A 15771-nucleotide genomic window follows, 5' to 3' on the forward strand; every position below is an offset into this window, starting at 1 on the left:
GTGTAACGTAGCTGCACGATTTCACATACCGGAGGAAAACAAGCAGTAAGAGCTGATCTGCTGTCCATCTGCCGTCTATGAGAGCCGGCTGTCAATCACTCGCAAACTCCGACCAAACGGTCAAACTAGGCAGCGTTGATCAAATATGAAACAATATTATGTTACGTTAATGCCTGTTTCTCTCCTCAAATGTTTTTAGAATCATCTTGTAGTGTACGGTTTAGCTGCAGCCATGTTGAGATCAGGTTGAGATGGCTTGAAGGAACGCCAAGTTCTGGCCACATGACCGGAGCACAGCCAATAGGAACGCTCTCTCTCTGAAATGACCTGTGATTGGTCAAAGTCTCTCTCTTATTCTGGAATTTTTTTCCCAATCATGCAAAAAAAACTGCCTACTGAAGCTTTAAAAGCTCATGAGGTTCAAAGTTCTTTTTTCTTTTTATCTTTTCTTGTTTCGAGGCTCACAAACTAATTTCCATTCGACTCCATTCTAGACCGAAGAGACACAAGTTTCAGACAATAAAACCAAAACTATCTCGCAAGGCTAGATAGTACCAATGTTAATAGAATGTAATATTGTTATGTAATTTTGGTGAACTGAAGCTGAATTAAATTGATGTAGCAACTGTCCATTGGACAGAACTATCTTTATCGAATCATTAAGTCTTATATGCAGTTAAACCAAGAACAATCTGTCCCGTTTAAACAGCTACAGCTCTCCAATGTGGGATTGCCATTCATCTATCTTTCATCTTCTTTCATCTTAAGCTCCTACCATCCTTTCTTACACCTTCCTCTGTTTTGCTACAGCATATGTGCTTATGTCCGGGGGTGGCCGTGTCGTCCTGCCATCCAAACAGCTCTTGCATAGCAGCCACAGGTGGCTTTTGCTGCCCTGCAGCTCCCAATCCGATTCAGCCAAACACAACAGCAGTCAGGCCCAAGAGGCCCATGTCAAATAGCTTCTTTAGTGAGTGCACCGAGGTCTGACGGATCATTTTCTTCTTTTCATCTGAAGCTCTTGGTGTTGGGAAGTTGACTGCTGAGTCCTACACAAGCACATTCCCCTCTCCTGCAGCTGAACGGCTCATTGTCATGTTGATATGTGGATGCAGGGACGGTTATCCATGAAAAACCCTGAATATAACAGAAACGGTTCAGATCAGTCATGGAACCTGCTCCTAAATGATCAAAGAGGTCAAAGGTGAAGTTGTTACAGACCCCTTCCATAATTACTGGTACTCACTCAGGGAACAAACCGTGTTACATTTGTTACACTATAGTGCACTACAGCGCGTTCAGAGCATGCCTGTTCATAAAAGTGAGATGTGTCAAGTTTAAATTTGAATTTGAAGATTTCATTATACAGAATGAAGTAGTCGACAAACACTTGTACCATGTAGTATAACAATACTGTAGAACAGTAAAAAACAAAAGAAGAATTTGTTTACTTGCCCCAAAAGACCTGAGGCGGCGGAGAAAGTAAATTCTTTGTTTTGTCTTTTTACAGACATATTCAATGTGGTCTTTCCAAGATAACAGATGGTCTATCATTATACCCAAATATTTACAGTATATGAAAATACCTGCTGGATTTTTTCTGTTATGAATAACAATAGGAACTTGAGTCAGATGGTGAACCAAATACAATTTCTTCCGTTTTCTTTGTGTTAATCTTAAGAGCATTACTGTCGCTCCACTCAACCATTTTGTCCACGCCATGTTGGTGCAGCCCAGGGTTGTCCGAGTTACTTAACAGAGATATTAGAGCTGTATCATCAGAATACTTTACAATGTATTCATTTGGTGTATTTGTACGACAGTCATCGGTATAGAAGGTGAAAAGCATAGCTGAACTTACGCAACCCTGGGGTGCCCCAACATTGGTCGTGATGGCAGCGGAAAGGGTTTTGTTCACTTTTAAAATTTGAACTCTGTTAGTGAGAAAAGAGGCATACCAACTAATCAAATAGGGATTCAGTTCCCACTGGACCATTTTTGACACCAAGATGTCTGACTGTATTTTGTTGAAGGCTGAAGAAAAATCTAGAAAGAGGGCTCTTGCATAGGTATTTGATTTGTCTAAATGTTTCGTAATAATATGAACCAGAGCAACAGCGTCTTCTGTACCACAACCCTGCTTATAGGCAAGTCGATATGGATCGAGTTTGTCTTTTGTTGTACTGACAAGATACTGCAGCAGAATTCTCTGCACAGTGAGGGGCACCGCTCCTTCTTTTTCTTGGATATTCTCACCTTCTCTTCATAACTGACATATATTGTAAAACCCAGCTGGATGCAGCGACACAATGGAAGTTTTCTGGATGTGTCTATAGTGTTTCTGTCAAAGGAAAGAAATCCATAACTGAAGTAGAAATAGTTTTGTCAGGTTGGGGAAACGCACATACTGTACACTCCTGGATTCCGCTCAACATTACCCTGATGGTATGGAGCAGTCTACGAGGACTCCACAGTAGAATTTTCCATCACTTTTATACGTTCACTACTGTGTTCCTGCACTGTATTGTTCTGGGTTGACTTGTTCCGTACTTGTTGACTTGTAGCCTGATCAAACAGCTCATATTGTGTGGCATGTGAATATATCTCCATCTTTAGACTTTGATCAGCCCCCACCCTCAGTCCCACCCACCACTGGGCCAAACCTAGCTATTCACTCTGTCCACGGCGTCCTACGAATTGCAGTCGGCAATGTGCTGAGCTCTTTTCATGTCCTACTGTAAACACAGGGCAGCTCCGACTCAAGAGCATGAAAGGAAACTGAGGAGGAGATAAATGGATCAGAGTGACTGAGCACCCAGATTTGAGCTGGATAACAGGATTTGTACCTGATATTCACTTTAAACCTTTTTCAAATACCTCAAAACATTTGCGTGTTGTGTTTTCAGCTTAAGGCCTTGGCAGGTGTGTAACATGACTCTAGTTTCATTGAACTAGAGTGGCCAAAAATCTCAATTGACTGACTGCTATACAGTAATCGACAGCCTGTTATTATAGCCTTGGATACCGTGTTCCAAGATGGCACCCCATTCATTCCAATAAAAGTTGCTCTTTTGGCGCATACCGCTAAAAAGTCCAGGCTACCTCTGATTATCACATTAGAGGATGCACACTAGAGACCTCTTCTGGCTGACTTCCTGCATACTCCTCTCAGAAATAATGGCACAAAATTGATTTACTGATACAACTATTTGACATCATTGTTTTAAAAATAAGATAACAGTTTTAAGGAGACGCGTTAAAGTAGCCTAACTCCCAAAGTTACATTTATAGCATTTTGATCACGTATCATTTACCCACAATACTCTTCAATTTAAAGAGGTCACAAATTGACAAGCTGTTAGTTCTATCAGTTGGTTAAGTTAGCTACACAACAGTTCCACCTGGCAGTTACTGGGGTCTGCAAACATTTAGTGACAAATACTAGTTTGTGTGGTGCAACCCCATTCAATTTAGTGATGCATAACTCTCCACTGAGTTAACAAATTATAACTAGGCTACATTTTAACTTTCATAGCGGTAGTGCAATCAGTTAAAGCCTCAGTAGGCAGAAATATTTTGGCATTATTGGGCAAAAATTCCACAATAACCTTTCAGCATATTGTAATTCAAGTGTTCTGAGAGATAACTAGACTTCTGCACCTCCTCATGGCTCTGTTTTCAGGCTTTAGAAAATCTAGCCCGTGACAGGAGACTTTGACCAATCACAGGTCATTTCAGAGAGGGAGAGAGAAGGCGTTCCTATTGGCTGTGCTCCGGCTGGTGGGCGGTGCTTGGTATTTCCTCAACTGATCTCAACATGGCTGCCGGGTCGCAAACTTTCTCATTTTACAGCTAAACAGTACACTACAAGATGATTCTGAAAACATTTGAGGAGAGAAATAGGCATTACAGTAACATAATATTGATTCATATTTGATCAGCGCTGCCTAGTTTGACCGTTTGACCGAATTTCACGAGTGATTGACAGCTGCTCAGAAATGGCAGACTCCAGATCAGCTCTGATTGGTTGCTTTCCTCCGGCCTGTGAAATCCTGCAGATTGAGATTGAGCCGGATAGAGGCCACTCGAGGCTGCAGCGGGGAGGATACGGCCAGCGGGGACCCTCCAGAACCTGAGCTGTCGAGAGCAAACATCAACTGGTGGAGCCTTTGCTCAAATTGCCCTCCGATGCCAACAGAAACAGAATTTTTCTGCTGTAATGCGTGGGCAGTTTTTGTTGGATGCTGTCGCCGACGACAACCCAGAGAGCGCGAGCCGTGTGTGTGTTACTATGCATGAAAGTTTTCCTCCTCACTGAGACAGAGGTGTGCTGGAGACCTTCTCCAGCATCCTGAAGATAAGTCAATATCTATATCTAATATCTATTAATTAATCTATAGGACACCCACTGTAAATAATTGATTCATATTGAATTTGCTTGAATTTTATACTTCAGAAAAGTGAATGTTATGATTTAGAAAAAATAATTTTATAATTCAGAAACACAAATGAATTGTTTTTCTATTTGTAATGCACTAAAAAAGAGTTATGTATCTGATTGCAGTAAGTAACTGAGAACCGCCTCACGCTGAGAATGTTGTGTAAAAAATTATATTTGGTTAACATGTTCATTGGTAATAAAATTTGTCATTTGATTGATGCTTTGTTTTTGTTTTTTCAGCACAACAGAGAATTTAAGGGATTTCAGTTAGGGTGCTTTCACATCAGGCACCCAGGCCCGGATCTGAGTACACTTGTCCCCAAAGTACAGTTCGATTGATTAGTAGAAACGCTCCGTACCGTACTCGGGCACGGTTCGTCGATCCGATCCGTGCTCGAGTCCACTTGAAAAGGTGGTCTGGAGTACGGATCATGTGTACTCGGATACAGTTCGCGTCAGCTGTGAAAGCCAACCGTACCGAAACATGGAAGTGGACCGCTATTTAACGCGAGTAACGCCAGCAGTCAGCGAGTAGTTGTGAAATGGCAGGCCTTATTTAAATGCCGCCGGTCTCCTCTGACATCTGTATACACATAAAACTGTTTCATATCTATGTCTTTATATGCTCGCAGCATGTGCTGATCTCATCCTCTGAACTGCACGGCCGTGGGTGATAAAGCAGGAAGGCAGGCGAGAGGTTCCTTAAAATAAAAACAATAGTAGGTGATGGGGTCGGGCGATATTATTTTATTTAGCTTTAATGGTCTACCGCTGAAGAACGAGAGCTGCTCAGCGGGAGGAAACAGTGTAGAGCGGCATATTTTCAGATCAAACTCGGTGAAATCAGAGTTTATTTTGACCAAAGCAGAGTTGGTGATTGTTGGAAAGAGTAACGACGACGGTTTGTGACTTTTATTTTGTTTCTGTCCAGTTTGAATGAAGTGTTTTACGATGCTCCGCCACTAATAACAGCTGATCTCAACATAAACAAATACACATGGATGATGTACAAGTGTACTCGGGCACGGAACAACTTTACTAATGTGAAAGCTGAGCAGAGAGGGGGGGGGGGGGGGGGGGGGGGGGCAATCGTACTTGGGGCTCGGTACGGATCAATCGTACCTAAGATGAAAACACCCTAAATGTACCTGTAGAAACCTGTAATGGCCCTCAAACCTAAATTCTATGTTCTATACTTTTCTATGAATTGTTAGAAGATAGATCAATATTGTTTATGGATAGATTATTTCTATCCACCCTTACTCATTAATCACTATATTACCATTGGAGAGACATTATTGCCTATTATGGTCTTGAACTGATTTGCTCCTGACTCGGTCTTGACTTGGTCTCGACTGCCTTTGGACTTGGACTTGACTTGGACTCGACTGGACCTGGTCTTGAACTTGATTTGGACTCGATTAAGCCGGACTTGACTACAGCCCTGGAGAGATCAGCTTTCTCCTTATAAATATAGCAGCACTGGGGAATTTATTTCTTCAGTGGACTACAATTACCATCAGCACTGATTGGACCTCCACGTAAATGTTGGTGAATCTCGCCTTCAAGTTTTAATGGTGCCAGCTGATATAGTGGTTAGTCTTAGTAGTTACTATGAACACACAAACCTTGTGGTAGATGCACAAATATCTGGTGCAACCCAGTCCTGGAGAAGTGAGACGTAGTTGGGATGGTGAGGAATGAGGTGGTATCTTGGCACAGAAACTGTTATTGCAAGTCTGCAGGTGTTTGGTAATTGGATTAATGCAGGAGCAAAAAGAGGAATGTCTTTCCTTCCCAAAGGACAGACAAGATTGTTTCATACGAGTGGGCGAGGGAATCATGACGACAAGCTTTATCTTCCCCACATCTCACCCACACAGCACCTCCCGTAACTCCATGAGAGTTTTTGTTTCTCCAAATGTGACAGTAAAAAAGAAAAAGCCCCCGGCCTGGTGCTGCGCTCACCCTCCAGAGTAGGAGTTTATCTAAAAGCAGAAGCATAACAAAGAACAGCGTGGATGAAGGATGACGATAGATAAAGGGCCTCCTCAAGGTTTGATCCCTCTCCAAGAGCAACTTGGGTGACTTTAGCCAAACAACCCCCTTCATGTTCTTGTATGTTCCTTGCTCCTTCCACCCAGAGTGTCTGGATGAATCCAGCACTTTGTGGGGCTCTAGACAAAACAATTGTCATGGTGATGTTATAAAAGGCTGCGTGGTAGTGTATCCCATGGTAATGTTGGCTTAGTTAGGTTGGAGAATGTCCAGGTTGTTGAGATAAGAGAGGCCAGCAGTGATGTTTTATACAGACTAATCTACTGTTGGTTCAAAGGAACGGACATTTTGGTAAAGTTGTGTGTACTCTGCAAAATCATTCATTTCTTAAACGTCATATATACAAGAAACCCAGCTTCTGTAATTGGGGTAGGGAATTAAAGAAACCTGGTCAAACCTGTCAGTGGTCTACCTGAGTGGGTCAACCAAAGTTAGCTGACCCTCCTTCATCAGATGCTGGTTGGCTTTAGTGACAGGGCTTCTATTAAGGGATGGAAAATACATCCATCATATGATGATTTAAATTTAGTTTAACCAACTCCCCAAAAAGAGAAGAGACAAAACAGAGATTGAGATTGACCTCAGATAGGTTAACAGAAGCATGGTAGGATGAAAGGAAAGATGATCCATGGAGTGATGAAGTGGATGCCAGACTCAGCAGCCCACCTAATGACTAAGTCTGGTTTACTTCTGCATTGTGTGGTCCACTTAACATGTTCATTAGTGCCACCCAGGCACCGTCAAGTATTATATTTCAGTTAGGATCACTTTAGTAAAAAAAAAAAACATTATTTCCATTTGCAGTAATATATATATATATATTTGGCGGTATGGCTCTGTTCTGGGACCTCCCTGCCCGTTATCCACGTGCCTACGTGGAAGCATAAGGGCAAGGAGAGCAATCCGCCTTGCCCTTCCATGTACATACATGGAAAGCGAAAGGCAGGGAGAGCAGCAGCAAAGACCCCCCCACCCCCCACCCCGGGGCGCAGAACAGAGCCGGCATCAATGACAACAGAAATTACATTGATTAAGTCAGACGCAGGATTAAAAGGAGGTGGTGGGGTGGAGGCGGTTCGGAGGTTGCAAGCGGCTTGTAGGCAGGCTGAAGCAGCTCAAATAAGGCGCCCTGTATGAGATTTGCCAATGAATGCAAAAAGGGGAATCAGCTGATCCATTAGCTTGATTGGGTCATGAATAACTGAGAACTACATTTTTCCTTTGTGGGGTTTGATTGGTACAAAAAATACTTACATAATAATTATTGTCAGACTTTGACTCTGTAGCTTTAACTGCTTCACTGTTTATGTTCCACCTGGCTCATGTGGCTCCTACATGCTAACTTGAGACTATTATTAACCGAGTGTTATTTCATTTCTTCAAGTATAACATTTATCAAACTAACATTTATGTTGGAAACGGACCATATATGTTCCGAAGTGTCAGCTTCAGTTTCAGCCTTTTGTTTTGATTAATCAAGTGTTCATTCCTCAACGGAATCATTTCGGACATTTGAGACAAAGCAAATATACCCCGTCTTTGATTGGACAATAAGCGTAGTTCAAGAGAATGACTTACAAATACTTTCAAAAAAATTCTGCTGTGATAACTTCGGCAAGTTCACTATCATCTCACTTTCATGGACACTGCATCTGTGTATCTTCTGTTCATTCCATAACTGCTTTGAGATTTTATCAAATAAATGAACAACAACATGATAAAGGCACAATTTGCCAGTGGCAATTGTAGACGCATTTCAGGCACATTACAGGTTCATAGAGCTTTATATAAACAGGTTTAATATCCAGTTTTCTTTACAAAGTGAAGATGTTACACACTCCGGTACAGTAGGTGGCGGCATGCATCTTTAACGTTGGTAGTCCGCCAGTAAATCTAAATGAGAGAAAGAAGTAGGTCGTGAATTTCATGATGACGCAGATTAAGAACACGAGTAAGTTGAAACATTAGCAAATACAATTGCTGAAAGTTCTGACTGAGAACGTTGGGTCAGATTGGTCGTTATTACCATAGATATATACAGGTATGTTATAACAGGATAACATTAAATGGGAAAAGTTTATCTACAGGAGAATAAATATTTGAAAGTGTAGCGCCTCTGATACTCAACCAGCGGGAATAATAGATACGCCAACATCTATCTAGGTTCCTTAAATAACTCAGGAGAGTTATTATAGAGTTGAACAGTTGCCAATTTTTATTGCATCACAGCAATTAAAGCTGAAGTAGACGAGATTGGAGCATTGGAAGCGTGGAGAGGAGGTCGTGTTGCTCTGACTCTATCTATCTGGCGTGGAGAGGAAATCGTGTTGCTCGGCCTCTATCTATCTGGTGTGGAGAGGAAGTCGTGTTGCTCAGCCTCTATTTATCTGGCGTGGAGAGGAAGTCATGTTGCTTAGCCTCTATCTATCTGGCGTGGAGAGGAAGTCGTGTTGCTCAGCTTCTATCTATCTGGCGTGGAGAGGAAGTCGTGTTGCTTAGCCTCTATCTATCTGGCGTGGAGAGGAAGTCGTGTTGCTCGGGCTCTATCTGTTTGGCGTGGAGAGGAGGTCGTGTTGCTCGGGCTCTATCTGTTTGGCCTGGAGAGGAGGTTGTGTTGGTCTGGCTCTATCTGTTTGGCGATTCTGGGAAGCTGCTTGACATCCTCCTGGATCCACCTTCTCACATATGTTCACATTATATGTATTAATTTTTGTCATATGGATTGTCTATGTTGTATTTTCATCATGTTGTTACTCTGTACACACGACATCTATTGCACGTCTGTCCATCCTGGAAGGGGGATCCCTCTTCTGTTGCTCTTACTGAGGTTTCTTCCTTTTTCCTTGTTAAAATGTGTTTTTTTTTTGGTTAAGGTTTTTCCTTATCCAATGAGGGGGTCGTACTGTAAAGGACAGAGGGTGTCATATCCTGTACAGATTGTAAAGCACCCCAAGGCAAATTTGTGATTTTGGACTATACAAATAAAATTGACTTGACTTGTAATACATTATTGTTCATTAGATATGGAGTCTCTCCTGATTGAACTCCTATTATCACCTTAATGGTTCTGATTTGGTTAAGTTCAGGCAACTTAAGCTACCTGTTAAATGTGCAAACCACCTTGACATTGCTGAGCCTGATATGCTCCACACACAGAGAGAGATGCAGCTTGGTTTGCAATCATTCATGAGACAGGAATGGACAGTACAAATCAATTCCCTGTGTCACAAATATGTTAATTGGATCAGCTTTTCCGGAGCAAACTAATTTGTACGTGCCGTTCAACCACCTATAAACACAAACGTGTTTATTACCGCTCTGAATGTCCACACTGTAAGCCTGCCGTCATCACACTGCCTTCCTGATTTCCTTCTCAAGAACTCTGTCTTTTGTGTGTCTTTGTAGTCTTGATGCAATGACCTGCATCAGCGTGGAGAGCCCTCAGACAGTCTCTCCTCACAGACAGTCGTGGTGGTGCACTTAGTTGTACACACAAAAAGTCCATCCATCTTCAACCGCTTATCCGGGATCGGGTCGCAAAAAGTGGCAGAGGTAATTGTTTGGAAAAAGAGAGCTTGAGAGAGAAGTTTAAATACCACCTACAACTCCACACAGCTGGCCAGTCACTGCGGAAAGTGGGCGTTAATGTCGGTTTCAACAATAAGTTCAAACATTGTCAGACGTAGCCTCGGTCACTATCAGACATTTTCCTTTAAAGCTGGTGTATTCAGATTCACCAAGTTTGAACCACTGGTCTTCACTCATTACCATGCTGTAGTATGACCACTCATAGTGTTTTAAAATATTACCCATCAGTCATGTACACCGACATTTTAAATGGGATGGCTCACCGAGAGTTGAGTGCCTTTTCATAACAATAAAGCTCCATGAGTGTGTGGTGGTGACAGAGGAGCCTCTAGTGGGAACAAACAGGGAACAATGATCATTCATCGCCCAGCATAGTCACCCCTAATCCCCTCTGATCCTCCAATTACTGCACTGTCTGTGGTCAGGTCAGTTCTTCAGGAATACTTTAGCAAATTATCAGGAATCTGCTCCAGTCAACACTTCCACAACCCCCTAATGTTAGACATGACTACCGACCACCAGGTGAAGTTCCTACCTTAACTGTATCTTGTTATACCCCCGCGATGACGTGTCCGTCCTTCCATCCGTTTTGTTTCCGGATTAGAACTCGGAAACTATTTAATTTAGGAACTTCAAACTTGGTGTGATGGTTGACAGTGTGGGCTGGTTGTGCCTTTTGGGGATCAGAAGTCCAGGGTGCCCATTAGTTAATTAGTTAATGACCTTTAATTCCAATAGTTCCAAAAGGGCAAAACCTTTGGCCCTACTTTAGTAGGGGTCAAGCAGTGAGCTGAGGTATGTGAGCCATGCTCATTTTTGCCTTGTAATATATTGTATTAACAATGTGAATGTGCACTATTTGATATGTTTTACTATTGTCTTGGTGTACTACTGTAATCTCTTGTTGGCTATGAATTGTTTTAAAGGTCCCACATCGTGCTCATTTTCAGGTTCATACTTGTATTTTGTGTTTCTACTAGAACATGTTTACATGATGTAATGTTAAAAAAAAAACTTTAATATATTTTATTTTCCTCATACTGTCTGCCTGAATGTACCTGTATTTACCCTCTGTTTGAAACACTCCGTTTTAGCGCATTTCAACGGAATTACAATGGAATTGTGTTGCTAGGCAACAGTTTGGGTCCATGTTTACTTCCTGTCAGCTGATGTCATTCACATACACTGCAACCAGGAATAAACTGGGACACGTTTAGAATGTTTATGTTTAAAACTGTATAATGGTCTATATACTGTATATTTGTGACATCACAAATGGACAGAAATCCTAACGGCTTGTTTCAAATGCACAGTTTCTGAATACGGGCTGTGTGTATTTCTCCGTATATTGAGCGTTTTGATAGTTTAACAGTATTTATAATGCACTTAAAACTGCTCCATAATATAAAAGACCCGAAAATCGCACTTTTTACAATATGGGACCTTTAAGCTGAATGCAGCACAGCCCAAGCAAAATTTCCCCTTGGGAAAATAAAGTATATCTCATCTCATCTCATCTCATCTCATCTCATCTCATCTCATCTCATGTGTTTATAGCAAATTGTTATCTTTAAACAGAGCTGTCTCTTTAAGTGGTGATGGTGAATTTCATAGTGGCCTTTGTCATGTTTCATTGCTTTAACACCACTCTCTAACTTGGTTTTACATTGAACTAAGAGGTCTGTTGAGAGCTACTGGTTGGTGGGCGCACCCTTGCAGATGATTTAAGCAGCCAGCTATAAATATCAGCCCTGATTGGCCTGAACATTCCTGCAACATGCCAGTCCATCCAGCTCTCCTGGTAGTCTGAAACAACACTGTAATTATCTGGAAGACTCATAGTTACTGCTATAATTTATAGACAAGCACTTACACGGTTCAGATGTAATGTCAGGATTAAACACTATGGCATTCAGAGAGATTACTCTGAGCTGATTCACAGGAAATACTCACAAACCCTAACCTCTTCAACCCTGCCGGACTCACTTGCGGGTCTATTATTGCAAACTCATGCTGCACAGCCAAACATTGTTTAAACCCAGAGGACTTCCAAAAGCATGTGGTCGAGGTATTATTTCCAGCCCTATCACCGGACAAGGACATACTGTAGGTATTGGGTGAATTTTCCAATATTACATTCAGTGCTTATACAGCATGGTTATGATACTGAGAGGGACAGATTGAGGTAAAGCAAACATAAATTGCAGGTCTGTGACAGGACGTGATCACAAGTCTCCTGCACGAAAGTTTAACATGCTACATGTCCATCCATCACCACGACCTCCACATCCTTACTCTGAGGAAACGTCCAGTATGGACTTTACTCCTCGGTATACTGGGCTGCATTTCTTCATCATCCTCTGGTGGTATCTCCCCCCAAACTATGGTTCCCCTGAGCCTAGAAACAACAGAACAGAACGGCCTGAAGATGATGTAAATGCCGCTCACCTGGGTCTTTAAAATCAAAAGTTTTTAAAGTTGCAAAATACTATATGTCAGGCTGACTTTTTGGGAAATGTATATAAAATAATGCATTGTGCATATGTAAACTTCTATTTGATATATCCAGCAATGAATCCATGGCATCTTTGAATATGGTTTAAATATTTATATTTATATAGCAGCCCAACTAGTAGGAGGTATTTCATGTCTCATTAAATATACAGTGTAATAGCTTTAGCTTCCAAGTAATGATTTCTATTTGAAACCCATCACACACTGAATGTGTAATATTCCAGGGTAGATGTGGGGTCCACCGGCTGGCTGTCTACAGTGGTTAATGTTGAGGTTTGTCTCTGACTGACAGCAGAGAATACATTCCTTTCCCCAGCTGCTGCTGCTGGATGATTGGGGTTTGCTGACATTGTGGTTTGCTGTGTGGCTTGGATGAAGGGCTGATTACATGTGTAATGAAGACTGGAGAAAGCCCTAAAACACCCACAGAGCCTTGTTGGGTTGACCACATAGAATCTGCACGTGTGTGTGAGTGTGTGTGTATGTGTGTGTTTGGGTCTATCTGTGATTCATTGAAAAGTAATCAAAGTCATATACAGTATATTTCAGAATTTTTGTTGAGGATATTTATGGTCCCCAGAGGATGAATCCTAAATTTTCAGTTGGCAACCTGACCTTTTCTAGCATCAGTGGTTACACATCTACTGCCATGGAAAGAACTGCCATTAAATGACCTTAAATGGTAACTTGGGTATTGTTCAACCTGGACCCTATCTTCCCATGTTTTTGTGTCTAAGTGAATAATTGGGACAACACATTCTGAAGTTGGTCCCGTATTGAGGGAACTGGCAGCCGCGGAACAAGCTGCGAGGGCAGTGAGCAGCGTTAATGTAACGTTACGTCCACTCCGGCTCAGATTGTTATTAGAAGTGTCTGAGAACATTATGGAAAGGACCCGACAGAGAAATAATAAAACCTCTTTTTACTTTCACTTGATCAGGTCTGTTTGTTATTGTGTCCAAGGAGGAGTCTCGTTGGGACATATTGGGCAGCAACAGGTCCCACTCTTTACAGCATTCTAGGGTCACGGCACCAACAGGAACAATAACCGTCTCCCGAGCTCCGCAGTCTTGCTACAGCTGAATCACACTCCTCTTCCTGTTGCCCCCCCCCCCCTCTCTCTCCTCATCCACATTGTCATCCTTGAGCGAGACTCTTTCCATAATGTCAGACACTTATAATAACAATCAGAGCCTGTCATGGCAAAAACCAGCACTGTTAGTTCATGTAAATTGACGGTGAGTGCTTGTCCCAATAGGATCACATGGAATACATGGGAAAATAGGGTCCAGGTTGAACAATACCAAAGTTACCCTTTAAGTTTCATAAATGGTGGCTAGTATGGTCCGCGTATCAATCATTTTATCCAGTTTTTGCAGGGTGCTAAAATGGTTTTGTGTTTGCCTCGCCTGTGTAACCTAGGATGCCTTGCATGCAGCCTTACAACAGCTCAACTGTTTTGGGATCCTCACTGAACACAGTCATTTTGGACTTTTTTCTTATAGTAGTTTGAGCTTTTGGACAGAGCATCATGTTGTTCTTTGTAAGAATCCAATGTTTCAGCCAAACCTCTGTCTCAGCAGTAGAATAACAAGGGGAAACTGTACAGATATGTCCAGTGAACACTGCTGATTAGATTTCTGGAGTATGACGGAGGACCAGAGCTGCTGTTTTGGGATCTAATAAGGAGAGGAGTGGCCTTGGATAAACCTGAATCTGTATTTAACTTGATTGTTGGCCATCTGTGCCTAATGTGAAAAATATTTAACGGAGACTTTGGAAACGGTGAGAGAAATAATTAATTGCTTGTGAAAACAGGGACTTGCCAAGGACCATATAACAAGAGCCCCTGCTAAATGAAGCATCATAATGTAGGAATGTCCAACATGAACCCTATCAGACTGAAGCTTTTAGCCCACATCAGGCTCATAAACAAAATCATATACATACAGTATATGTATATAATGATTCTAAATAAGTTAAGTTACACCCTGGAGAAAATGTATGTGCTTGTACATTTCACAGAAGACTAATTGACATGTCACAGTAGGAAAAGCACAGGTGTAAATAAGGATGACTGAATTCCGTATAACTGCTTTGATTTCAGGATCCAAGTATTGTGCATTGTGCTGACTCACTGTCAGTCTCACTGGGACACTTGAATAGAACAGAGCTATTGTTAGTGTTATTAGTTACACCTGTGCTTTTCCCTCTATGACAAGTCAAAATGTGTGCTGTGTAAAAGGCCTATTTCACATGCAGCCTCATTAGAATATACCGCCCACAGCTGGAGAACTACCTTTGCAAAGGTGCACCATATTTTTTTCTCTCTAGCCAATCAGAGCAGACTGGGCTTTTTGGTGAGGGGGTCTTAAAGAGACAGGCGCTAAAACAGAGTTTTCAGACAGAGTGTGAATACAGGTATATTCAGACAGACAGGATGAGAAAAATGATGTGTTTTTTGAACATTAAGGTACCCATATTATGCTAATTTTCAGTTTCATTCTTGTATTTTGTTTTGACTAAAACATGTTTACATGTTGTAATGTTAAAAAAAAACTTTATTTTCCTTGTACTGTCTGCCTGAATATGCCTGTATTCACCCTCTGTCTGAAACACTCCGTTTTAGCACATTTCAACGGAATGCAACGGAATTGCGTTGCTAGGCAACAGCTTGGGTCCATGTTTACTTCCTGTCAGTAGATGACATTCACATACACTGCAACCGGAAATAAACTAGGACACATTTAGAATGTTTACGTTTAAATCTGTAAAATGGTCTAAATATTGTAGATTTGTGACATCACAAATGGACAGAAATTCTGACAGCTTGTTTCAAAGGCACAGTTTCTGAATACGGGCTGTGTGCTCGATGGATTGAGCATTTTGATACTTTCACAGTATTTAAGGTATATAGCACTTCAACCTGCTTTATAATAAAAAAGATGTGAAAATCTCACTTTTTACAATATGGGACCTTTAAAGCATGTAAACATGTTCTCGTAGAAACCCAAATTAAGTATGATAAATGAGCATGATATGTCCCCTTTAAGAGCATTTGTGGCAACTTTCTCATACTTAGAAGTACGAACAAATTTCATAAACAGATAGTCTGCCCTTCTGAAATAGTATAATTAACAAACTTAATGCTAAATGTTTATTCTGTTCAC

The 15771-nt window shown here is 41.5% G+C and overlaps 1 protein-coding gene across 1 annotated transcript in view; it reads right to left on the minus strand.

The window, feature by feature from the left end:
- Positions 1-255: 255 nt before the first annotated feature.
- The window catches only part of LOC141752035 (dual adapter for phosphotyrosine and 3-phosphotyrosine and 3-phosphoinositide-like), a 188980-nt gene continuing 173464 nt past the window's right edge, over positions 256-15771 (minus strand). The window contains exon 6 of the transcript XR_012590165.1: positions 256-274. The gene's annotated coding sequence lies outside the window, so the exon portion shown is untranslated. The remainder of the gene's footprint in view (positions 275-15771) is intronic.

Source organism: Sebastes fasciatus, chromosome 15 (genome assembly GCF_043250625.1).
Source record: "Sebastes fasciatus isolate fSebFas1 chromosome 15, fSebFas1.pri, whole genome shotgun sequence".
NCBI lineage: Eukaryota > Metazoa > Chordata > Actinopteri > Perciformes > Sebastidae > Sebastes > Sebastes fasciatus.